At 40.7% G+C, this 24,009-nt stretch overlaps 1 protein-coding gene and 1 long non-coding RNA gene across 17 annotated transcripts in view; one reads left to right on the top strand and one right to left on the bottom strand.

Annotated features, from left to right (window-relative positions):
- The window catches only part of dock3 (dedicator of cytokinesis 3), a 939,092-nt gene that overhangs the window by 42,930 nt on the left and 872,153 nt on the right, over nucleotides 1–24,009 (top strand). The window lies entirely within an intron of this gene.
- The window catches only part of LOC138762625 (uncharacterized), a 64,135-nt gene continuing 49,588 nt past the window's right edge, over nucleotides 9,463–24,009 (bottom strand). The window contains exon 5 of the long non-coding RNA XR_011356982.1: nucleotides 9,463–9,700. This is a non-coding gene — a long non-coding RNA (uncharacterized lncRNA). The remainder of the gene's footprint in view (nucleotides 9,701–24,009) is intronic.

Here is a 24,009-nt window from a genome sequence, read left to right as displayed (position 1 = left end):
CTATGATTGCTATTTCCCAGATGGTCTCTGACTCTACCTATCTCATTGCACAACACTAGATCCAGGAGAGCATTTTCTCTTGTGGGTTTCTTAACATGCTGCTCAAGAAAGCTATCGCGGATGCATTCTATGAAGTCCTCTTCTAGTCTCCCACGACCAACTTGATTTTCCCAATCTATGTGAAAGTTAAAGTCCCCCATGACTACTGCCGTATCATTATTACATGCCTCACTTATCTCTCTATTTATTTCCTGTGCCACTAAACTATTGTTATTTGGTGGGTGATAGATAACACCCACCAATAATTTTTTCCCTTTGTTATTCTTTATCTCTACCCAAATGGACTCAACATTATGCTCTTTAGATCTTGTATCATTCCTCACTACTGCCTGGTGCTCATATTTGATTAAGAGTGCAACTCCACCTCCCTTACCATCCTGTCTATCTCTTTGCACCACCTGATACCCTTGAAAGTTTAATTCCCATTTAGGGTTACCTTGTAGCCATGTTTCCGTGATGGCTACCAAATCATAGGCATGGGTACCGATTTGCGCCTCAAGTTCACTAACCTTATTTCTAATACTGCGGGCATTCAGATAAAGTGCCCTTATGCTCTTTGTCCTTTTAATATCTAGTGACTTTTGTAACCTTTTCTTTTGATTTTTCAACCCACTATTTTTCTTTGTAATTTTCTTAAGACTATCATTGACCCGAAAACTCACTGCACCATCTGATTTTTTACTTTCTACTCCCAACATTACTTTTCCTGGCCATTACTTTATCTTCCCTACCCTTTTCCCTACCACTCTGGTTCCCATACCCCTGCCAAATTAGTTTAAACCTTGCCCCACTGTTGTATTAAACATACTTGCCAAAATGTTGACAACTTTTGGATTTGGGTGCAACCCGTCCCTCTTGTAAAGATCATGCCTTCCCCAAAAGAGATCCCAATGATCCTAGAAGCCAAATCCTTGCCTTGTACACCAGCCCCTCAGCCACACATTCATTTTCCTTATCCTTACATTCTTTTCATCACTTGGATTTGGAACAGGTAGTAATCCCAAGATCACCACCCTAGCGTTCCTGTCTTTCAGCTTTCGTCCCAGCTCACTGTAATCCCTTTTCATTATCTCCTAGCTTTTCTTGTCAATGTCGTTTGTATCCACATGTACCAAGACATCAGGCTGCTCTCCCTCTTCTCTCAGAATATTTTGGACCCTTTTTGTGATATCTCGTACCCTTGCACCAGGGAGGCAGCACACCATGCGGGTATACTTATCTGGCTCACAGAACCTCCTGTCTGTACCCCTGACAATGGAGTCCCCAATAACTACTGTATTTCTTCTTTTCCTTTTCTTTTGCACCACTCTGCCAAGCTCATTGCCATTGACCTGGTACCCATGGCCATCTTCTGTCCGGTCATCTCCCTCAACAGAATCCAACACAACATAACTGTTGCTGAGTGGGATAGTCACTGGTGTGCTCTCCATTTTTCTCGCTTTTTTCTTTCCCCCCCTGACGGTTTCCCACTTACCTGACACGGGTTCTGGAGTACTTATCGCCCTGAAAGTTGAGTCGATTAATTCCTCACTCTCCCTTACAAGCCGCAGGTCATCAATCTGCAACTCCATATCCCTAATTCGCTCCCTTAGTAACTGCATCTCGGTACACCTGGTGCAGATGTGGTCATTTGGGAGGGTGGAGGTCTCCCATTGTTCCCACATCTGACACCCAGTACAGAGCACTAACCCTATTGGCATGACTCTGAATACGAAGGCAAATAACTCAGCTTACCTTTTCTCCTTGCCTGCTTTCGCCGAAGCCTGATAAGCCAAAGCCAGGAAGTCTCACTCCTTCACTGCTTCACTCACTCACTCACTGAGCCATTCCTCGCTGGCCGCTCCCTCCCCTTTCACTCCTTTTATTGGCCCCTTGACCAATTAACCCTGTCACTTTCAGCAAGCTCCTCCTCCTCTGATTCACAGCCTGACTCTCTCCAAGGTATTGACAGGGTATTTTAAAGCAAAGGCATAGTCTTTTTCCATAACACATCTTTAACTGCATTAAACTCTTTTCTGTTTTTTTAACAAATCAAAACTTGTGTCTGGATAAAAGAAAATCTTATTTCTATGATAAATCAAAGGTGATTGTCTTTCTTTCTTTCTCTTGCTTTGCTGCCAACTCCAATATCTTCTCTCTTACTTCATATCGAAGAAATTTGATAAGTATTGGATGGGACCTTTGGTCAGGCTGAGATTTAGGTCTCAGTGCCCTAAGGGCTCATTCAATCTCCAGATCTCCTTTAAATTCAGCCTGACCCAAATGTTCTGGTATCCATCATTGCAAACATTTTTTCAAATCTTGATCTTCATCACCTTCTTTAAGTTCTAACAATCTTGATATATTCAGTCTACGAAAATTTTCCAAAATGTCTATTTTTTTTGTTGCATTAACTGATCAATTTTGACAGTAGATTCTGCATGTACTTTCTTCATTTCATCTTTAATATTTTAAATTTCAAATTCATTTCCTTTAATTTTCCCATCCACTATTTCAAATCTTGTCAACTTGTTGCATTAAGCTTTCAATCTTGTCACCATTCTTCCTTATTTCATCAGTTAATACTTCTATAGATTGTTGAAAAGAATATAAAAATTGCTTCATTTCTCCAGAAAATAAAGATGCTTCTGTACCTTCGCTTTTTTTCTTGATTGTAGATCATTCTTGGTCTTTGCTTTTCCAGGTCCTCCTCTTGAATGCTGCAGCTGAGAGTATCTTGTATCTTTTTTTAAAATTCCTCTTTTTTTGTGCTCTGCTCATGCATGACTCGTTGCGCATGCCCAGTCACTTCTTCACTTGATGTTAACGGCATTGTCGGAGGAGACCTTGTGCAGCAGTGTCCTAGGTCTCCCCAGCTTCTGGCCTCTCTCCTTTGGATATTACCTTGCGCTCAGCTCCAGCATCCTTTCTCAAGGTAGACTTCTCTTCTCTTCTTTTTCTTGTTCTTTTTCTTGCTCCATTTCTTGTATTTCAGCAAGGCCTTTATCTTTCTTTGGTAGGATTGTTAATGTCTTCTGTATGTCTTTAGATAATTCTTCCCTATATTTTCTGTAACTTTTTATTGTTTTTTTAAAAATCACTTTTTTCAACTTTTTTGAGGAGAGTAGGGATAACCAGTCTAACTCCACGTCATCATGTGGCATGCCCCCCAAGTCAAGTCATCTTTATTTGTTGTTCATACCATGCATTGCATGGTAAAGACGAGATAATGTTTCTCCAGGACCATGGAGCAGATTTAAATATGTTAAAATAGAAGTTAAAATATTAAGGCATATACAATAAAAGCCAACAGTATATTACCCACATATGTTCTGGGAATTCAGGAGTCTGATGGCTTGGGGGGGGTTGTGGAAAAAACTGTTGCCCATTCTGGATGTACTGGCCTGAGTGCTATGGTATCTCCTACCAGATGGTAGAAGGAAGTAAAGTGTTCATGAGGGGTGTGTGAAGGCCTTCACAATGTTTATTGCTTTCCATGTGCATTGTGCTTTGTGGATGTCCACTGTTCCCTTTCTGTTGGTTGAGGGGCTTCCCCTTGGATGGCCCAATAATGGGAGGACTCTAGACTGTGGTTTTTGCCCATAGCACCCTTGCGTTGGCTGTACAAAGCATCAGTGTGCCCCTCAGCATGTTCTCCTGTGTCCTGGAATGTGCCAGTTGGCAGCATTCAGATTTTACAGATTTCAGATTTATTGTTGGAGTACATACATGACATCACATACAACCCTGAGATTCTTTTTACAGCAGATAAGGCAAAGTTACCACTTATTGGTCATGGAAGTAAACTGTACACAATGTACACGTGTAAACAAATAAAGAAATCCTTTTCATATTTGACCTTTAAGAGATTGGGAGGCTCAGTTTACATATGTTGCTCAATGTCTATGTATAGGTTAACCGTTGTTAATGCAATCCTGATCTCTTTGTATCATTCTTGTTTCGTAATCTGAAACAAAAATAAAAAAAATTGAAAAAGAAAGAGCAAATAAATAATTGTAAACAGATAACAAATTGCAATACAGAGAGAATGGGGAAAATAATGAAGTGCATAAGTAAGAGTCCTTAAATGAGTCCCTGATTGAGTTTATTGTGGAGTCTGTTGGGAGGGGGGAAGCAGCTGTTCCTGAACCTGGTGGTGTGAGTCTTGTGACACTTTTACTCCTTTTTCCTGATGGTAGCAGCAAGAGCAGAGCATATGCTGGGTGGTATGGATCCTTGATGATGGCTGCTGCTCTCTGACGGCAGTGTTTCCTGTAGATGTTCTTGATAGTGGCTAAAGTTTTGCCTGTAATGTTCTGGGCTGTATCCACTACTTTTTGGAGGGTTTTACACTCAGGGTTATTGGTGTAAATATTGATCAGACCTTGATGCATCTGGTCAGCACACATTCCACCATGGATTTGAAGAAATTTACAAGGGTTTGTGGTGTCAAACCAAAATTCCATAAACTCCTGAGGCACTGACATGCTTTTTCACGATGCCATTAGTGTGTTGGGTCAAGGAAAGATCCTCTGAGACAGAACGATGAGGGCACTGGGCAAAGTGGTGACTCTATCTGCCTGATGGAAGACAAAAGTTAATGAATTTCATGTTACATTCTAAATGTAGTATTACGTGACAATAATGGAACCTTAACCTTTAAATTTGTTCATTCTCTCCACCTCAGTTCCCCTAATGATCACTGGATTGTACGCCTCTGGTTTTCCCTTCCTGAAGTCAACAATCAGCTCCTTGGTTTTGGTGATATTGAGTACTTGGTTGTTGTTGGTGCACTTTTCAGCCAAATTTTTAATCTGCTGCTGGGGATGAACAGTAACAAGGATCCCTGAATTCTTCTCCACACACTCTTTGTGAATCTCAGCAAAGAGGTGGATGACAGTCTCCATTCCACTGCAGCCTTCCCGAGAGCAATGTGGGTGTTGTTCTGGTTGTATAAGAAGGATCTCACTGGGAGGGCTCCTCTCACCACCAGCCAGACCAAGTCTTGGTGGTTGTTTGTGAGCCCTGACGATGAGGCATTCTGCCAGATGACCTGGAAGGTCTCCTAAGGGAACCATCCCACCGGATCCTCATCTCTCAGTTTCTGCAGGCTGACCACTACCTAATGGCCTTGTGGTCAAAGGTGTTGTTCTGGAAAAACTTTTCCATGAATGCTTGGTGGTGTGGCAAAGTCCAACTGACTGGGGCATTGTGTGACAGGGGCCAGGCCTATCCTTCATAACACCTGGGACAGGTAGAACCTCAGCACTTAGCCGCACTTTGCACGCTCATACTTTAGTTCCATGCACAGCCTGATGAAGCACACACTAAGGTGGTCATCAGAATGAGGGCCATATTAGGTGCGCCCTTACCCCCATTGTCTGATGACTTGTACTTGGTGCCCCTTTGGACCCTATCCATTTTGGACCCCTATATAAATCTGAAAACTGCTCTGGTTACTGCCAGGAGGTGGTGCAGGGAATGGGCCACACCTGCACCACATTCAGCAGTACTGAAAGCACCTTGCACCTGATGACCAGGCTCTTCTCAGTTATTGAGAGGGAGCTCTGCCCTCAGACCCAATTTTTGGTGGACCTCGTTTCGACCAATTTCTTTTGCATGCATCAGCCCCTCCAAACCTGATCCCCAGCACTTAAAGGAATTGATCTGACTGTGAAGGGGATAGTGGACTAACCGGGCCAGTTACTGAAGAGCATTGTCTCGCTCTTCTGGTTTACCCCGGATTTGCTGGTCAGTCTCCAGACCAATTGTCTATCCAAACAGAAGACGGTGATGTCATTCCTATACAGGGAGGCCTTGACCTGAGTGCCTCCACTGTGTGGTGACATCACTTCTCTATGCCCTCGTCCTTCATGATGGATTCGGCAAAGAGCTCTATGCAGCACACAAATAAGACTGGAAGCAGCGGGCAGCCTTGCCTCACTCCAGACTTGATGGGGAAGCTATCTGTTTCCCACTCATTGATTTGGACTGCACTACAGATACCTCTATAGAGCAGTTTAATCTAATTCTGGATTCCCTCTCCAAAGCCCATTTTGGAGCGCACATCCATCATGTACGTGTGCGATATCAGGTTGAAATCCTTCTGGCCTAAGCTGACCAGACAGGTGGTCAACCCTTGTGCTGCATGGAGGTGATGCTGTCCCTGAGCAGCACAAATCTGTCAGATCTTCCTGCCTGGAACCATGTAGATCTGGGTGGATTACCTGCCCCAGGGCAAATTTAAATTGATTGGTGATGGCCTTGGATAGGATTTTGTAGTTAGCGTTTAGCAATGATATGGGTCTCCAAATCTTGATATCTTCATTTTCCCTCCTCTGTTTGAAGTTAAAGGTGATACCCTTTCTTATGGAATCTGACATAACTGTCTGCCAGGTGCATAGTGTATACTTCCAGCAGACCCATGTACAATTTAGCCAGTAGGCCATCATCTCTGGGAACCTTACTCAACCCAAAGGAACAGATAGAGTTTGTCAGTTCCCCCAGAGTAATTGGCTGATGCAGACATTTCCACTTGCTATAGTCTTAATATCTCCATGATGACAGGACAGGAAGTTTTGGGAGGCCATTCTGTCTGTACCCCCTTGTGTTGTGCAATTCTGCATAACAGGATCTGCAGATTTATGAATTCCCATCTGTGAGGATGTAACTGAACTGTCCTCTTAAGGCTGTGGATCACAGCTCAGCGTGAATATTTTTGAAGAAGCGTGAAGACATCTCATCCTGCTCTACTGTGCAGACTCCAGATGGGAAGATGATCTTGGAGGACTCTGAGGTGAAGGAATATGAAAATGAGGGAGCTGTGGAGGTAGCAATACCTAAAGAAAGCAGAGAGAGGAGAAGAAATTGTCTGGTTGACAGGATCCCATTGAAATTGTGGAGAATAATGTGTTGGATGAGGAGGCTGGTGGAGTGCTAAGTAAGGATGAAGGAAACCCTGTCCTTGATGCATCGTGGTGGATGGGGGGGGGGGTTAGGGGTGTGGAGGGAGGGCCAAGGCATATGCAGATGAGGGCTGAGATGATGGCAGTAGAGGGGATACCTTTTTTTCTAAAAAGGATATCTTTGATGACCTGGAATAGAAGGCCTCATCCTGGGAGCAGATATGGCAAAGATGGAGGAATTGAGATGAAGGAATAGAATTCATGCAGGGTGGGAAGAGGTGCAGTGAAGGTAACTATGGGGTTAGTGGGTTTTAAGGAAAGAAATTTCATGAACCTCAGAGAATCTAGCTCGTCTCGTAGAGGGAGTGTCAGTGTGAGACTATTTTGAAGATGTTATGGGAAAAAGTATGGATAGACAAGGAATAACATTTTTAAATTGTGTGAAGGCTAAATTTCATTGAAATAAGATAGACTTTGGCAAAGGCAGACTGGGAGAATTGACATGCAGATAATCTGCACTTTGGGAAGCATTCTATAACATTGACTTTGCTTTACTTAGAGCAAAGTTAAATGGATTAATGAGTAAAGGAACTTGTATGTAACAAGAATTATGAATAATGTTAATTATATTTAAATTGAAATATATGAAAAAAAAACGATATATTTTTGAGAATGATAATTTTCCTCATAATATTCCCTGCTGACCGTTTTACGGACCAGTGCTCAACTCTAAAACTTCGCTGATGGCTCCTGTCTATTCAGATGTTCTTGATGATTGTCTATGAGAAGCTCTTGCCCATGATGGACCTTGACTGCTAGCTGAGCCAACTTGAATGGTCTGTGATTGTTTTCTGTGAGGTTTGTCTCTGGCAGTGAAGCAAGGTGAAAGACTGACAGCATGAGGGGAGATGTTCATGTCCTGCTCATTCATGGAACTGAGTAAACAATGATTTTTAAAAAAAACCTAGAACTTGCATGATTTTTCCCTTCTGAAGTGTCTCCCTACCTTCTGGGAATGGCTGTTCATACAGGCAAGACCAAAACTCCAAATATCCATATCACACTGAGTTTAAATCGAATACCTGAAGTGCAATGTTTAAGGAGGCTGGACATTCTGTTCATTAGCCCATTGTTCACAGATTGCCTGCAGTTCAGTTTAGACTGCAGGCATTCTGGGAAATTTATTAGGGCTGTAGGAGGTAAAATATGGGAATGGCACCCTCATTCCAATTCCGACCTTTTTGCACAGCAAGCATTCTGTGAAAATGCAATATTTTTATGGAAAAAAAAAAGCATCTTCCTGTAGGAGAGCAATCTGTTCATATTGGGAACTATTTTACTTGGCAACTGGTTTACTCATGCAAGAAAAAAATCTGCTTTCATGGAGGTTCCTATGGGTATCACTCCTCTAACTATGGAGTGCAGCAATCTGCTCCTGATTGGCAACTCTGCTGTATGAAAACAGAAAGATTTGGCATCTGAAGACAAAAGAAACTACATTTGCCAATGCCATATGCCATATACTATAGACACAGAGACTCTCTCACAACTGCCTCCTGCTTGAATGCCATCCCTTTCATGCCATTTCTTTTTTCACTTTTTGTGTCTCTAACACAGCTATTGTCAAGATGAGGCATTCTGTTCTGGAGCTTTTCAAAGGGCCCTTTTCCAGAAGTATGGATTTCTATTTGACATGGTTTCTAGAACCCATGCACATATTTCCCTCATATATATTCTGACACACACTCCCTTCTCAAGCAGAACAGCATTAGAATTCCCTTGATCCTCACTTTTCATCCCAGTGGCCTCCACATTCAATGTACCCTCCTCTGCCATTTCCGGTAACTCTAATGCAGGGGTGATGCCGGTAGAGGACCCATGATTCGGAGCCGAACAGCTTCCACCAGCGTTGTCTCCGCTCCATCCTCAACACTCATTGGAGTGTTCCACCCTACCTGCCCGACCAGCCTCGCTCTCCACGTCGAAGTACTTGAGATGGCAGAGGTCGACACCATCGAGTCCACGCTGCTGAAGATCCAGCTGCGCTGGGTGGGTCACGTCTCCAGAATGGAGGACCATCGCCTTCCCAAGATCGTGTTATATGGCGAGCTCTCCACTGGCCACCGTGACAGAGGTGCACCAAAGAAAAGGTACAAGGACTGCCTAAAGAAATCTCTTGTTGCCTGCCACATTGACCACCGCCAGTGGGCTGATATCGCCTCAAACCGTGCATCTTGGCGCCTCACAGTTCGGCGGGCAGCAACCTCCTTTGAAGAAGACCGCAGAGCCCACCTCACTGACAAAAGGCAAAGGAGGAAAAACCCAACACCCAACCCCAACCAACCAATTTTCCCCTACAACTGCTGCAACCGTGTCTGCCTGTCCCGCATCAGACTTGTCAGCCACAAACGAGCCTGCAGCTGACGTGGACATTTACCCCCTCCATAAATCTTCGTCCGCGAAGCCAAGCCAAAGAAAGATGGCTTAACTTAAAGTGTAGTGCACATCTTACCCATAACTCCTCCAGCTATGTCCACAATAGAGACCTGGCATGTAGCGATGTCTAGGACTTGAACCAAGTGGCAGAAAATGTGGTATGCATCGATGTTTTATACTGTTCTGGGTTAGGCATCTGGCCAATGATGACACTGAGTCCTTTACCAGCGAGGTAATGTCTCCAATGAACGTACAGCATCTACGATGACCTGGCTCTCCTTCTCGACAGAGGAGTTTCAGCTTTCTGGGCCTGGAGTGTCCTAGAAAAAAAGGCGACAGGCCTATTAGCCTGGTTTTAGGTGGCTTCCAGTACAAAGTCGGACACATCACTCTCCACCTGGAAGGGTATGGATTAGTCTATGGAGTGCAGAGTGGCCGCGGTGATGTCCGACTTGATGTGGTCGAAGGCCACTCTGGCATCCGCTTTAAAGGGGATGGAGGTGGACTTAATTAGTGGCCATGCCTTGTCAGCGTACTGTGGGACCCATTGGGCATAATAGGAAAAAACCCCAAGCAACGTTTGAGTGCCTTCTGGGTTTGGGATGGTGGAAGTCCATGAGAGGCCGCATGCGGTCGGGATCTGGCTTTACTACCCCGTTTTCCACCACGTCACCGAGAATTGCGAGGCAAGTGGTCCAGAAGACACACTTCTCGAAATTATAGGTCAGATTCAGCCATTTGGAAAAATTTCCCAAGGTTGGTGTCGTGGGTCATGGCCACAGATGGTAACATTGTCCAGATACGGGAATGTAGCTGTTAGGCCATTCTGGTCTACCATCCAGTCTATCTCTCGCTGAAAGACCGCACCACCATTTGTGACACCGAAGGGGACCCTGAGGAATTGATACAAATGCCTGTTTGCTTCGAAGGCCATGAAAGGGCGGTCCTTCAGGCAGATCAAGAGCTGGTGGTAGGTTGATCGGAGGTCGATGGTGGAAAACACACAGTAGTGGGCGATCTGATTCACCACATCCGTGATTCGCGGAAGAGGGTAAGCGTCCAAGTGAGTGAAGCGATTGATCATTTAGCTGTAGTCAACCACCATCCGCAGCTTCTCCTCATTCTTCACAACTACCACCTGCGCCCTCCAGGGACATGCTGGGCTCGATGATGCCCTCATCCAGCAGTCTGCGCACCTCACTTTTAATAAATTTTCTGTCCCCAAAGCTGTACTGCCAGCTTTTAGTGGTAATCGGTTTCTAGCCAAGGATAAGGTTGGCGAAGAGTGCTGGAGGAGCGACCCGGAGGGTGGAGAGGCTGCAAGTGGAGCTTCGGGGCATGGGCTGTCACTGGGAGGAGGTCTCTGGGCTGGAGTGGAGGCAGACAGAGTGGAGAGTGGGGACCCCCATAATGCAGTGATGCAATGAGACAGCGCATTGGTCAGTCAACCGTGTAAAGCGCCTGCCAGTGAGGTAGTGTCTCCAACGATGTACAGCCTCTATCATGGCCTGGGCCTCCTTCTCGACAGAGGAGTGTCAGTTTTCTGGGCCCTGGAGGGTCCTAGAAAAGAAAATGACATTGGAAATCCAACCCCAACAACACAGGTGCACACAATTGAGATAGGACCAGCAACTTAAACCCTGTAAATTTGATGCTCTGAACTTTCAAGGTCACCACACAATACCCCTTGATGTCCGTTGAGTGGGCACTTGTGGCCATTAAGATCTTCTGGTCTGTTGGGTGAACTGCCAGGGCACATCATTGGACCAGGTCTGAGTGAATAAAGCTCTCCGTCGAACCTGAATCAAAGACAGTGAGCATACTGGTTATTCACCTTAATCGTTTCCATAGCCTTAGCTGGGGGGTGCGGCTGGTCCTGGTTTAATGTCACTGATGCAGCAATCGATTCAGGGAGTGGGGCTGCAGCCTGTTGGTGACTGTGGAGGTTGGCGTGATTATGTCACTTGTCACTTGGGGGGCTGTCTGGTGGATCCTCATGTCGTCGGAGTAGGGGTGGAGCATCGTGGGGCCTCGGCCTGGTGCACGTTATGCTCGCACAGTGTCATCAGAGTGGGTGGGCCATCGGCAGCAAATTGGAGATGCGGCAGTGTCCGTCTGGAGTCGGCGGCGAGCTGTGAAGACGGCGACACTTGTGGTGCAGGCAGGTCAATGGGGTCTTCCGGTGCTGCTGGGACCCGGTCATTATGCAAGCAGTCCATTGGTGCCTGCTGACGTGAAGGTCCCGTTGGGCGGGGTGGGGGGGGGGGGGGCTTGTCAGGGATCAGCGTCACAGCGGCGAGGTGGAGTCTTCAGCGCATGATACTTGCATCGTGACGTTAAGTGTTGCCATGTGATTGATTCCTTGCTCTCATTGGATAAGAGTTCAGAGGATGAGTAATTCGAATTTTGGGAAGGTGGTTGGGCCTCACATGAGGCACTGTGTTTGGAGGTGGCCATTTTGGACCAGCAGACGGTCGCGAAGTGGCTATTCTTTCCGCACTTCTGGCATCGGGCCTTCCTCGCAGGGCACAGGGATTGACTGTGTTTCTCCCTCCTGCAGAAGTAGCACTTCAGGACTGTGTCGGGTAGTGTGGTGGCGGCGGTGAGGCCAATGATGGGATGTGGGGAGGCTGGGTTAAAGGCAGGCGTATAAGATTAAGATCCAGCTCCAATATCTTTGCCCTTTAATTTTCCTTACATTCCTCATGGTAACAAACACTGGTGTTTTAACTCATCGTTGCTCATTGCTTTCAGATAAAGATTTCTTATTAATTTTATAGAGAAGCAAATTACATTCTCTTTTGAGGTGAATGGATGAGATTTTGAATTTGACATTATGGGATACAGTTAAAGCTTACCTAAGTGGTCAAATTATATCCTATTCTGCAAACTTGAAGAGAAAAAGTAACAAGAGAACGTAAAAGAGTTAATTTAAAAGATTAAAACAAATTGACTCAGCATTCTTCCATTCCTATTCCGTATTTATATAAGGAAAGAGTTGAATTACATACAATGTATCTTTCTTTCTTTCTCTTCTTTGGCTTGGCTTCGCGGACGAAGATTTATGGAGGGGTAATGTCCACTTCAGCTGCAGGCTCGTTTGTGGCTGACAAGTCCGATGCGGGACAGGCAGACACGGATGCAGCGGTTGCAAGGGAAAATTGGTGGGTTGGGTGTTGGGTTTTTCCTCCTTTGTCTTTTGTCAGTGAGGTGGGCTCTGCGGTCTTCTTCAAAGGAGGTTGCTGCCCGCCGAACTGTGAGGCGCCAAGATGCACGGTTTGAGGCGATATCAGCCCACTGGCGGTGGTCAATGTGGCAGACACCAAGAGATTTCTTTAGGCAGTCCTTGTACCTCTTCTTTGGTGCACCTCTGTCTCGGTGGCCAGTGGAGAGCTCGCCATATAATATGATCTTGGGATGGCCATGGTCCTCCATTCTGGAGACGTGATCTACCCAGCGCAGTTTGATCTTCAGCAGCGTGGATTCGATGCTGTTGGCCTCTGCCATCTCGAGTACTTTGATTTTGGAGATGAAGTCGGTCCAATGAATGTTGAGGATGGAGCAGAGACAACGCTGGTGGAAGTGTTCTAGGAGCCGTAGGTGATGCTGGTAGAGGACAAATGATTCGGAGCCGATGCGGCTTTAGTTGCCCATTCAGAGCCAGCTCTTCAGCGCTTGACGTCCTGTTTTGCGGAAACTGCCAAAATGTTTGGCCTGGAAGTCAGCCTGAAGAAAACTGAGGTCCTCCATTAGCCAGCTCCCCACCATGACTACCAGCCCCCCCACATCTCCATCGGGCACACAAAACTCAAAACGGTCAACCAGTTTACCTATCTCGGCTACACCATTTCATCGGATGCAAGGATCGACAACGAGATAGACAACAGACTCGCCAAAGCAAATAGCACCTTTGGAAGACTACACAAAAGAGTCTGGAAAAACAACCAACTGAAAAACCTTACAAAGATTAGCGTATACAGAGCCGTTGTCATACCCACACTCCTGTTCAGCTCTGAATCATGGGTCCTCTACTGGCATCACCATACAATGTATAACCTTCTTTTAACCTAACTGATTGAAATTCAGCTCTTAAGAACTAAAAGTAAATTTTAACTGTACGGCGATAATCTGGAAAACATCTGGTTAATCAATTAAAAGTCGCTTCCATCAGGAGACAAATAGCAGAAGTGCATAAAAAACTGGATCCTCACAACTGATCATAGAGAAATTAGTGCTTTTAAAGATTTTTTTACACCACGTTCTTAAAGCATTGTGTAAGATTGGACTAACCGGTCTCTAAGGAGGAAATCTAAGCCATTTTATCTATCCAATCTGGAAAGGCGCCCAGTCCAGATGGCTTTCCTGGAGAGTTTAAAAAAAAAATCTTTTTCTCACTTATTGTCCTCCCGATTACAAGGGGCACTATGCCTAAAACTTTCTAGGAGGCTTCAATGTTCCTGATTTTTAAATGCAACTGAATGTACTTCCTATAGACCTATTCCATTATTGAATGTTAATGTGGATGTTAAGATTGGGTGTTAGCTAACAGACTAGAGAATATTTTACCTTTGATTATTTTGCAAGATCATACCAGTTTCATTAAAAATCATCACTCATATTTAAACATTTGTAGATTATTAAATATAATATATTCACCTTATAAAATCCCAGAGTGTGTTATCTCTCTGGATGCAGAGAAGGAAGGCCTTCATTAGGGTTGAATGGCAATACTTTTTTGAAATCCTAAGAAGATTCAATTTTGGTCCTGGTTTCATCTCAGAGATTAAATTATTATACCATTCACCTTCTTTATCTGTTGTTACAAATAATCAACAATTTACTTTAAGTTACATCTTGGAATGAGGCAGGGATACCCTCTCAGCCCATTCTTGATTTAGCTTTAGAACCGTTAGCTATTGCTTTTCGTTGTTCCTAGGACATCTCCGGGATATCTAGAGGGGGTATAGTTCACAAAGTCTCCCTATACGAGGACGGCCTTTATTTAATATTTTACTTGTAGATTTAAAGCCACAATAAATGTATTCATTTTACGTATTTAACTCAAATTCCAATACATGTGGTATATAAAAAAAGAGAAAAAAAAAAGAAATATAATCCAGACACCACCCCCCCCCCCCCACCACCACATCCAATACTAACTGCCTACTGAAAGAAAGAAAGGGACCAGAGCTTTTCAACAGGAGTTTTATTAGTATAATATTTCATAATATTGTATGTATAGAGACCTTAGAAGAAATAAAATATCAAAAATTCAATTAAATATTTAAATCCACCTTTTGTAAATAGGGGCTATATATTTTCAAAAATATATATTTCTCTCATGAATTATTGTTAGGTCTGCTTTGTTCATGAATGAGTGAGACAAACACCAGACTGAGTCGAAATCAGGGTTCTTTGTTCTTTATTACCGGATTGTAACACTTGCAACTAACCATGTTAGTCGGAGAATGCATTCTGCCGTTATCAGCAAAATGGTGATTTTTTTATACCCTTGGATACATGCTTAGAACATCATCATATCATTACTTGTCCAATGACTAAAACTGTTGCTATCCTTTCCCTGCTAGCTTCCTGCCTCTCAATCCATCAATGTCTCTCTTATCTTGTAAGTACAAGGATGCATTCACATCTTGTTACAGCCCTGTACAGGGTAACTCCTTACACATTCCCATCTCATGATGTTTTACCTTACATTATACATTATTTTCTCAAGTGGTATACAGCTCTGAACCTCAGCATGCCATCTTTCCATTCCCAAATTTATATCTGATTTCCAAGATATGGTTATGACTTTCTAGCTATAGCTAATGCAATTCACACAAATTTAACTTGATAAATATTCAGTTTTATTTTAAATTTAATTTATTTAGCATCTCCTAATAGAAATAACATTGGATCATGTGCGGATGACCTCAGTTATTTGTCTCAAATCTGGAAGTATCTATTCCTTTTATGTTGTCATTACTATAATAATTCAGTTACTTTTCAGGGTATAAGCTAAACGAATGAAGTTTTACCCCTGAATATCCCTTTTAAGGTTGTTAAGAATCAGTTTACTTAGAATTACTGTCACCAAAAACTTATTAAAACCATTTAAGCAGACATTGTCGAGATGGTCACCTTTCTCTTTTTCATTAGTTGGTTTTATTAACTATTAACTATTAAAATGATTATTTTACCTGTAGCCGACCGCTACTAAGAAACGCGCACACAGAGATTGTGGCAGGTTAAGCTCACTCCTTTATTAGGGCTGGAAAGGCTGCTTTTATACTGCTCAAGTTCCTGCCGTTTTTGCTGATAGACTGAATCATCCATATGAATAATAATAGCAGACGGGAACATCCATGCATATGAATGCCCTTCTTTCCCGGCCTTTTTCTGCGGAGTTAGCTGGGCAGCTTGACCAATGCCATTTTAGGGCTATTGTTCATTGTCCTGGGAGTCGCTTTAGCGATCTCTGTCCGCGTGATGTGCTGGCCCCATCTCCGTAATTGCGGGCTGCCACATACCCGAACTTTTTGCAATTTCTCATCCCTTGATTTTTGATCCCCTTGATTCTATTATATTTTCCTATATTGTGCAATACAAATGACCTTGGCTGTGTAAGTTTCATTTGCGGAGATCTAGAAGGAATGGAGGTTTGTTGTTGCCGAATTTTAGATACTATTTCTGGGCAATCAATACATGTTTTATTTTGTTTTGGATTCACTATTTTAATAGATTGGACCACCAGGTTTCAATCTCTGTGGAATTGAGGTCGGCTGAGAAGTTTTCTGTTTTTTTCCTTTTTAGAAGTAGCACTTTCTTTTTCTTTAGCTAAAGTTAACAGTGATATACAGCCCTGAAGTAAAATATTCCATGCTTATCTGGTTTCATTCAGGAATTTTTTTTTATTTAACAGGTTTTTCCTTATCTAATTTTATATGATTTAATTATGTATTTCCTCCTCCTTCAAATGATTTGATGTTTGTCAATTGGTATGATAATGGTTTTCAGTGTTTTCAAGACATGTTTGTTGACAGTTGTCTCATGTCTTTTGAACCAAATAAAAATATTATGAATTAGGAGAACGGGCACATCAAGAACAGGCACGTAAAGGCAGAGTTATCGAGAATGATAAATACAATAAAAATAGGAAACTCATGCCATGTGATGATGTGGGGTTAGACTGTGAATTCCTTCTCTCTCCAAAAATGTTTTTTTTAAAAAAAGAGTTGAAGATTGAAGTTTAAAAAAAAGTAGAAGGAAAAGTTTTTGGAAGATCCAATAAACAAGATGTCACCAAAAAAAGAAAAAACTGCTGTAACTCCACAATAAACTGAACAAGAAAAAGAGACGGATAAAGAGAGGCCCACCTTGAAGGAGGATCCTGGAGCTGACCATAAGGTAGGAGTTCGTAGAGATAATCCTGGAGCTAGGGAGACCTTGGAGATTGCTGTACAAGGCCTCCCCTGACATGGCTGTCTACTATGGGAGAAGAAGTGACTCTGCACATGTGTGACTCCTCGCGCAAGCACAGAGCACAGAAAAAAAATGAGGCAATTAAAAAAAAAAGCCCAAAAGCTTCCAGTGATCAGGATGAAGATAAGAATTTTACCAAGAAGGTGGAAAGAATGAGCAACAAGTCGATTAAGAAATTTGAAGTTGTGGAAGAAAAAAAATAAAGGAAATGAATTTGAAATTCAAAATGTTAAAGAATAGATGAAAAAAATTCAAGCTGAAGCAGCTGTAGTAAAAGATCAACTAACTAAAAAAATAGACATTTTAGAAAATTTCGGTAAAAAATAATATAAAAATTGTTGATCTTAAAGAAGGCAATGAAGGTCAGGATATGAAGAAGTTTTTGCATTGTTGTTTTCTGCAATCTTTCTGGGTAACTGAATTTCAAGGAGATGTTGAAATTGAAGAGCTCATATAGCCACAACCAGATCAAAGTCCACGTCCGATATTGGTTAAATTGCTTTATTATGAAGTGAGAGAAAAGATCTTGGAACTGGCGGTGAAACAAGTGGAAAAAAAGACAATCACCATTAATTTACACTGAAAATAAGATCTTCTTTTATCCTGATATAAGTTTTGATTTGTTGAAAAAGAGAAAATAATTCAATCCTGTTAAAATTGTATTATAGAAAATACCTTTGTCCTAAGGTATCTGTCAGTATTGAAAGTTTTTGTTCTAGACGGAAAAAATAAATTCTTTATGGAACCCAATGAGGCAATGATGTTTGTAGATTCATTGTCTGAGAAATAGAGACAAGTAGTGAGCGACGTTTGAAATGAGAGATAATACTGAATGATTGTAGCTGATGATATAGAGGGGAATAAAGGAAATGTTTAAAAAAAATTGACAGATTATTAGCGAGGAATGTTTAAACCTGAAGGATCTATAAATAAGTAAAAATTTGTAAATAGTAAAGATTATATAGATCTAATGCAACAAGGGACAGTATAGTAATTCGAGAGAGTTAGTGCTGGTGTGGTTTTGACTGCAACTCGTATAGATCAGGGTTTTAAAGATGCACTTTCAATAATGTACACCTTTGTGGGGAGGTTCTATTTCTGGTTTCTTTTGTTTATCTCAATACACCTAAATATTTCAAGAACATTTATAAAAAAAAAAAATTAACGTTGTAAAAATGAGAGGGATGGGAGTGGAAAGATGGATGGTTAGGAGATTTAATAAAGAGATCCAATGGCTGGAAAATTGAATTTTATTTGATTAATATTAATGGATACAGAATCAAATAAAAACAAATTATTAATGTATATGAAAAAATCAAAAATAGACATTTTCTTTTTTTTTAAAAGAAACACATTTGACAGAAAAAAACCCATGAAAAATTAAAAAGAAATTGGGTCGGAACCGTAATGGCATCCTCATTTAATTCAAAAGTTAGAGGTTCAGCAATGTTGATAAATAAAAATTTACCAGTGAAAATACTGGGCACAACTGTAGATGTAGCAGGAAGATATGTTATGCTAAATTGTCAGATTTATTTGGAATAATGGACTTTAGTGAGTATATATGCACCCAATTTAGATGATGGTAAATTTGTACAAGATTTTTTTAATTATCAAATGCCAAGGGAAAAATTATATTAGGAGTAGATTTAATTTTAATTTGGACCCTAAATGAACAGGTCAGGGATAAAATGATGAAAAATAAAGTAGCTAAAATAGCAAAGGATTTAATGAAAGATATGGGGTTAGTGGATATATGGCGAAGAATTCATCCAAGTGAAAGAGATTATTCTTTTTATTCTTTTCAGCACAAAACATTCACGAATAGATATGTTTTAATTTCTGCACAACTTCAATCTACAGTGCAAAAGGTTGAATATCAAGTAGGATCTAATCATTCACTTTAAATTTTGTTAATTTTATTGGTGCAAGAACAAAAGATAGGTTATATAGGTGGAGATTAAATACAACATTGCTGAAGAAAAAAAGAATTTTGCGACTTTGAGACGATAAATTTTTTGATACTAATAATGATTTAGTAACGAATAAGTTTATAATGTGGGATTCTACAAAGGTATATCTAAGGTCAAATAATAGGTTAAACTTCAAATGCAAAGAAGGAATATGTGAAAGAGGTGGATCATTTGGAAAAATAATGAAATTGGAGAAGGAAATAAAATGCAAAAAATGAGGAGAAAAGAATATTGTTAGAATCAAAAAAATTAAGGTTTTTATACAATACAGAATTACAGAATGTAGAGAGATATAATGAGGTCACGACAAAATTGTTATGAACTAGGTGAAAGAGCTCAATTGACTAGCATGGCAATTAAAAGGAGAGCAAGTTTCTAGAACAGTAATTGCTACTAAGAAAAGTACCAGTCAAGTTGCCTATAAAATGCAGGAAATAAGTGATAATTTTAAGGAATTTTATGCTAAACTTTATCAATCAGAATCTTTGAAAGATGATAATAAGTTAGAAGATTATTTGTGACAAGTTAAATTTCCAATGTTAGATAAAGATGAAAAAGTAGAATGATGAAATACTGTTTCTAAAATAATATTTTGAGACCTTAATGTCATTAAAGTACCAGGTTAAGATGGTTTCCATCAGAATTTTATAAAGAATTTAGGGAATTATTAGTACCTGTATTAATGGAGGTATTAGAACAAATTAAAGAGGTACATGACCTACCAGAATCTTTCAAAACAGTGTTAAAAACAGTAATTCCAAAGAAATCAAAGGATTGTCAACAATCTCCTTCATATAGACCTATATCACCACTGAATAGTTAATAATTTTGATACAATTTTATAATATGTAATCGGTTAGCTAAATTTTTACCAAAATTAATAAATATGGATCAAACTGGTTTAATAAAAAAGAATGGAAGATAATATAGTTAAATTCTAAAGTTTGATAAATGTAGCACAAAATAGAAAGATACCAGCAGTAGCGGTTGCGTTAGATGCAGATAAAGCATTTGATAAATTGGAGTTGGACTTTTTTGTTTAAAGTACTTAATATATTTGGGATTCCAAATACTTTTAAAAATTGAATAAAAGTGTTACATGATCAGGTGAAAGCAAAAGTGGTTACGAATAGACAAATATCAAAACTTTTTGTTAGAAAGGTCACCTAGACAAGGTTGTCCATTATCACCTTTTTAATTTGTATTGGCAAAAATAATTAAATTGATAAAGAAATTAAGGGATTTGAGAGGTAATAAAAAGACACAAAATTAGCTTGTTGGCAGATGATGTCATAGTATATTTAACAAGACCAGAAATTTCGTTGAATAAATTGAATATGAGATTAATGGAATATGGATTACTATTGGATTATAAAGTTAATGTTGATAAAAGTGAGCTGATGCCTGTGGTCGATATGGATTATTCACAATGTAAGAGATTGACAAAATTCAAGTGACAAAAAGAAGCAATTAAATGTTTAGGAATAAAAATTGATAGAAATAGAAATAATTTATTTAAGTTACCGCTATTAAAAGATGGAAGATCTGAGAAGATGGAAAGATTTACCAATAACATTAATAGGATGGGTGATCGTATTAAGATGAATATTTTTCCAAGAATACAATCATTACCCATTCATGTGCCAGAAATGTTCTTTCGGAGTTTGAATAAAATTTTACGAGAATTTATTTGGAAAGGTAAAATGTAAAGAATTGATCTTGAAAAATTAACATGGAAATTTGATCAGGGAGGACTAAGATTATTGAATTTTAAAAATTATTATAAAGCAGCTTGGGAATGTATATGAAGATATAAAATTGAAATTGGATAAATATCAAGAAAAATATGTAAATATAACCACAGAGACAACAAAGAAATGTATAACAGTAATGTGGAAAACTGAGAGTTTGATTTAAAAATAGAGAGATGGCATATTGAAATGCAAGGTTATATAACTTTAGAAAAATATTACTTATAGTTTAAGGAATCGAATTGGAAACTTCTATAAAATTTTGGAACCATATATGAATTTTATGAATAAAAGTCCATCCAGGTCTTCCACTTTGCCCATCACTCTCAGTAATTATAAAAAAAAGTCAATGAATATTATATAGTTAATAATATATGTGTAGAAGTAGGTGTTCTTTCCTTCCTTCTTTCTTTTTGGGGGGGGGGGTTGGGGAGAAAATTAAAAATTTATTGTATCACTTTGTATGGTTTATTATGTTACTATATTATTTAATTTATTCTTTGTATTGATACAAATAAAAATAGTGGCCAATATTATAAACGTATAATCAATGTTGAACTTCTAAAATTAGAAGATAGAGAATTGGATGACTTAGGTGCCCCTTTCATAACTTTACAAGCTAACAAATCTCTGGGGGAGGATGCGTTTCATCTCGAGTTCTATAGACAATTTAAAGATCTATTGATGCCTCTTGTAATGGATATATTGGACTGGGCGGTGGAGACCCAGACCCTCCCAGAATCTTTCTCAACTGTTATAATTACACTGCTACTGAAGAAAAGTAAAGACCCATTAAAGACTTCATTATATAGAACTATAACACTCCTGAATGCATATTATAAAATATTGGCAAAGGCACTAGCTAATAGATGTGGACAATAACTACCAAAATTAATATATATAGACGAAGTGGGATTTGTCAAAGGAAGACATTCTTTAAATAGTCTAGGTCCACTATTAAATATAATACATTTGGGAAAATCAAAGTTGAATCCAAATATAACCATCTTCCTAGATGCAGAAAAAAAATATGATGAGAATGCTCTTTCTTATTTAAAACATTGGAAAAATTTGGTATAGGAAGAATATTTATAAATTCGATAAGAACTCTTTATTAGTTAGAAATTTGGCTTGTGATTTATGATAATCAGATATCAGTAATTTTTTGCTTGATTAGACAGGCATGTCCTCTGTCTTCAGCGCTTTTTATCCCAGATATTGAGCCACTGATGGAGATTATAAGTTGGATCTAGTTGTTGCAATAATAGAAATATGTTGGTCTGATTGGCATTTGGATTGCATGACATCAATTATACATGCAAGATATAATTTCCTCTCTTTGGCTTGGCTTCGCGGACGAAGATTTATGGAGGGGGTAAAAAGTCCACGTCAGCTGCAGGCTTGTTTGTGGCTGACAAGTCCGATGCGGGACAGGCAGACACGATTGCAGCGGTTGCAGGGGAAAATTGGTTGGTTGGGGTTGGGTGTTGGGTTTTTCCTCCTTTGCCTTTTGTCAGTGAGGTGGGCTCTGCGGTCTTCTTCAAAGGAGGTTGCTGCCCGCCAAACTGTGAGGCGCCAAGATGCACGGTTTGAGGCGTTATCAGCCCACTGGCGGTGGTCAATGTGGCAGGCACCAAGAGACTTCTTTAGGCAGTCCTTGTACCTTTTCTTTGGTGCACCTCTGTCACGGTGGCCAGTGGAGAGCTCGCCATATAACACGATCTTGGGAAGGCGATGGTCCTCCATTCTGGAGACGTGACCCATCCAGCGCAGCTGGATCTTCAGCAGCGTGGACTCGATGCTGTCGACCTCTGCCATCTCGAGTACTTCGACGTTAGGGATGTAAGCGCTCCAATGGATGTTGAGGATGGAGCGGAGACAACGCTGGTGGAAGCGTTCTAGGAGCCGTAGGTGGTGCCGGTAGAGGACCCATGATTCGGAGCCGAACAGGAGTGTGGGTATGACAACGGCTCTGTATACGCTTATCTTTGTGAGGTTTTTCAGTTGGTTGTTTTTCCAGACTCTTTTGTGTAGTCTTCCAAAGGCGCTATTTGCCTTGGCGAGTCTGTTGTCTATCTCATTGTCGATCCTTGCATCTGATGAAATGGTGCAGCCGAGATAGGTAAACTGGTTGACCGTTTTGAGTTTTGTGTGCCCGATGGAGATGTGGGGGGGCTGGTAATCATGGTGGGGAGCTGGCTGATGGAGGACCTCAGTTTTCTTCAGGCTGACTTCCAGGGGAATCACGTTGCTCTCCATTGCAGGCAAAATCTTCGCTAGGATTCTACTAAATAGAATAATACCTAGTGTCGCCGAAAATATTCTCCCAGAATCACAGTGCGGCTTTTGCGCAAACAGAGGAACTACTGACATGGTCTTTGCCCTCAGACAGCTCCAAGAAAAGTGCAGAGAACAAAACAAAGGACTCTACATCACCTTTGTTGACCTCACCAAAGCCTTCGACACCGTGAGCAGGAAAGGGCTTTGGCAAATACTAGAGCGCATCGGATGTCCCCCAAAGTTCCTCAACATGATTATCCAACTGCACGAAAACCAACAAGGTCGGGTCAGATACAGCAATGAGCTCTCTGAACCCTTCTCCATTAACAATGGCGTGAAGCAAGGCTGTGTTCTCGCACCAACCCTCTTTTCAATCTTCTTCAGCATGATGCTGAACCAAGCCATGAAAGACCCCAACAATGAAGACGCTGTTTACATCCGGTAGCGCACGATGGCAGTCTCTTCAATCTGAGGCGCCTGCAAGCTCACACCAAGACACAAGAGAAACTTGTCCGTGAACTACTCTTTGCAGACGATGCCGCTTTAGTTGCCCATTCAGAGCCAGCTCTTCAGCGCTTGACGTCCTGCTTTGCGGAAACTGCCAAAATAATTTCCTACACCAATTATATCCCACACCACAGAAGTTGCATAAATAAAAACTCTGAAATATCAGATATGTTTAGGTGTGGGACAGAATTAGGAATGTTTTTACATGTGTGTGAAGACGAGACCTTTCAGGCATGATATTACTGAAATATTAATAAGGATAACAGTGGTGCCCTTCACGGGTGACTCGGAGCTTTATCTTTGGGCATTGTTCTTGAAATCAGAAATAAATTAACTAAATTCCAAATTTCATTTGTTAAAATAGCCTTAGCAGTGGCTAAGAAAGGTATTGCCATTATTTGGAAATCCAACTCCCATCTGCATATAGCACGATAGACTGCTGAGATGGTTAGTTGCATACCTTTTGAAAAATTACATATTACTTAATATGACATATTTATCAAGATATGGCACACATATTTGAATCATTTAAGGGGCCAATTATAATTATAACTACAATAATAAAATGTACTGTTATAGTATAAATGCAAATGACTTCCCCATTGAGAATTTTTTTATGTTCAACATCAATGTGAA

This window comes from Narcine bancroftii, chromosome 5 (genome assembly GCF_036971445.1).
Source record: "Narcine bancroftii isolate sNarBan1 chromosome 5, sNarBan1.hap1, whole genome shotgun sequence".
In the NCBI taxonomy this organism is placed as follows: Eukaryota; Metazoa; Chordata; class Chondrichthyes; order Torpediniformes; family Narcinidae; genus Narcine; species Narcine bancroftii.
This window is presented reverse-complemented; position numbering and strand designations above follow the sequence as displayed.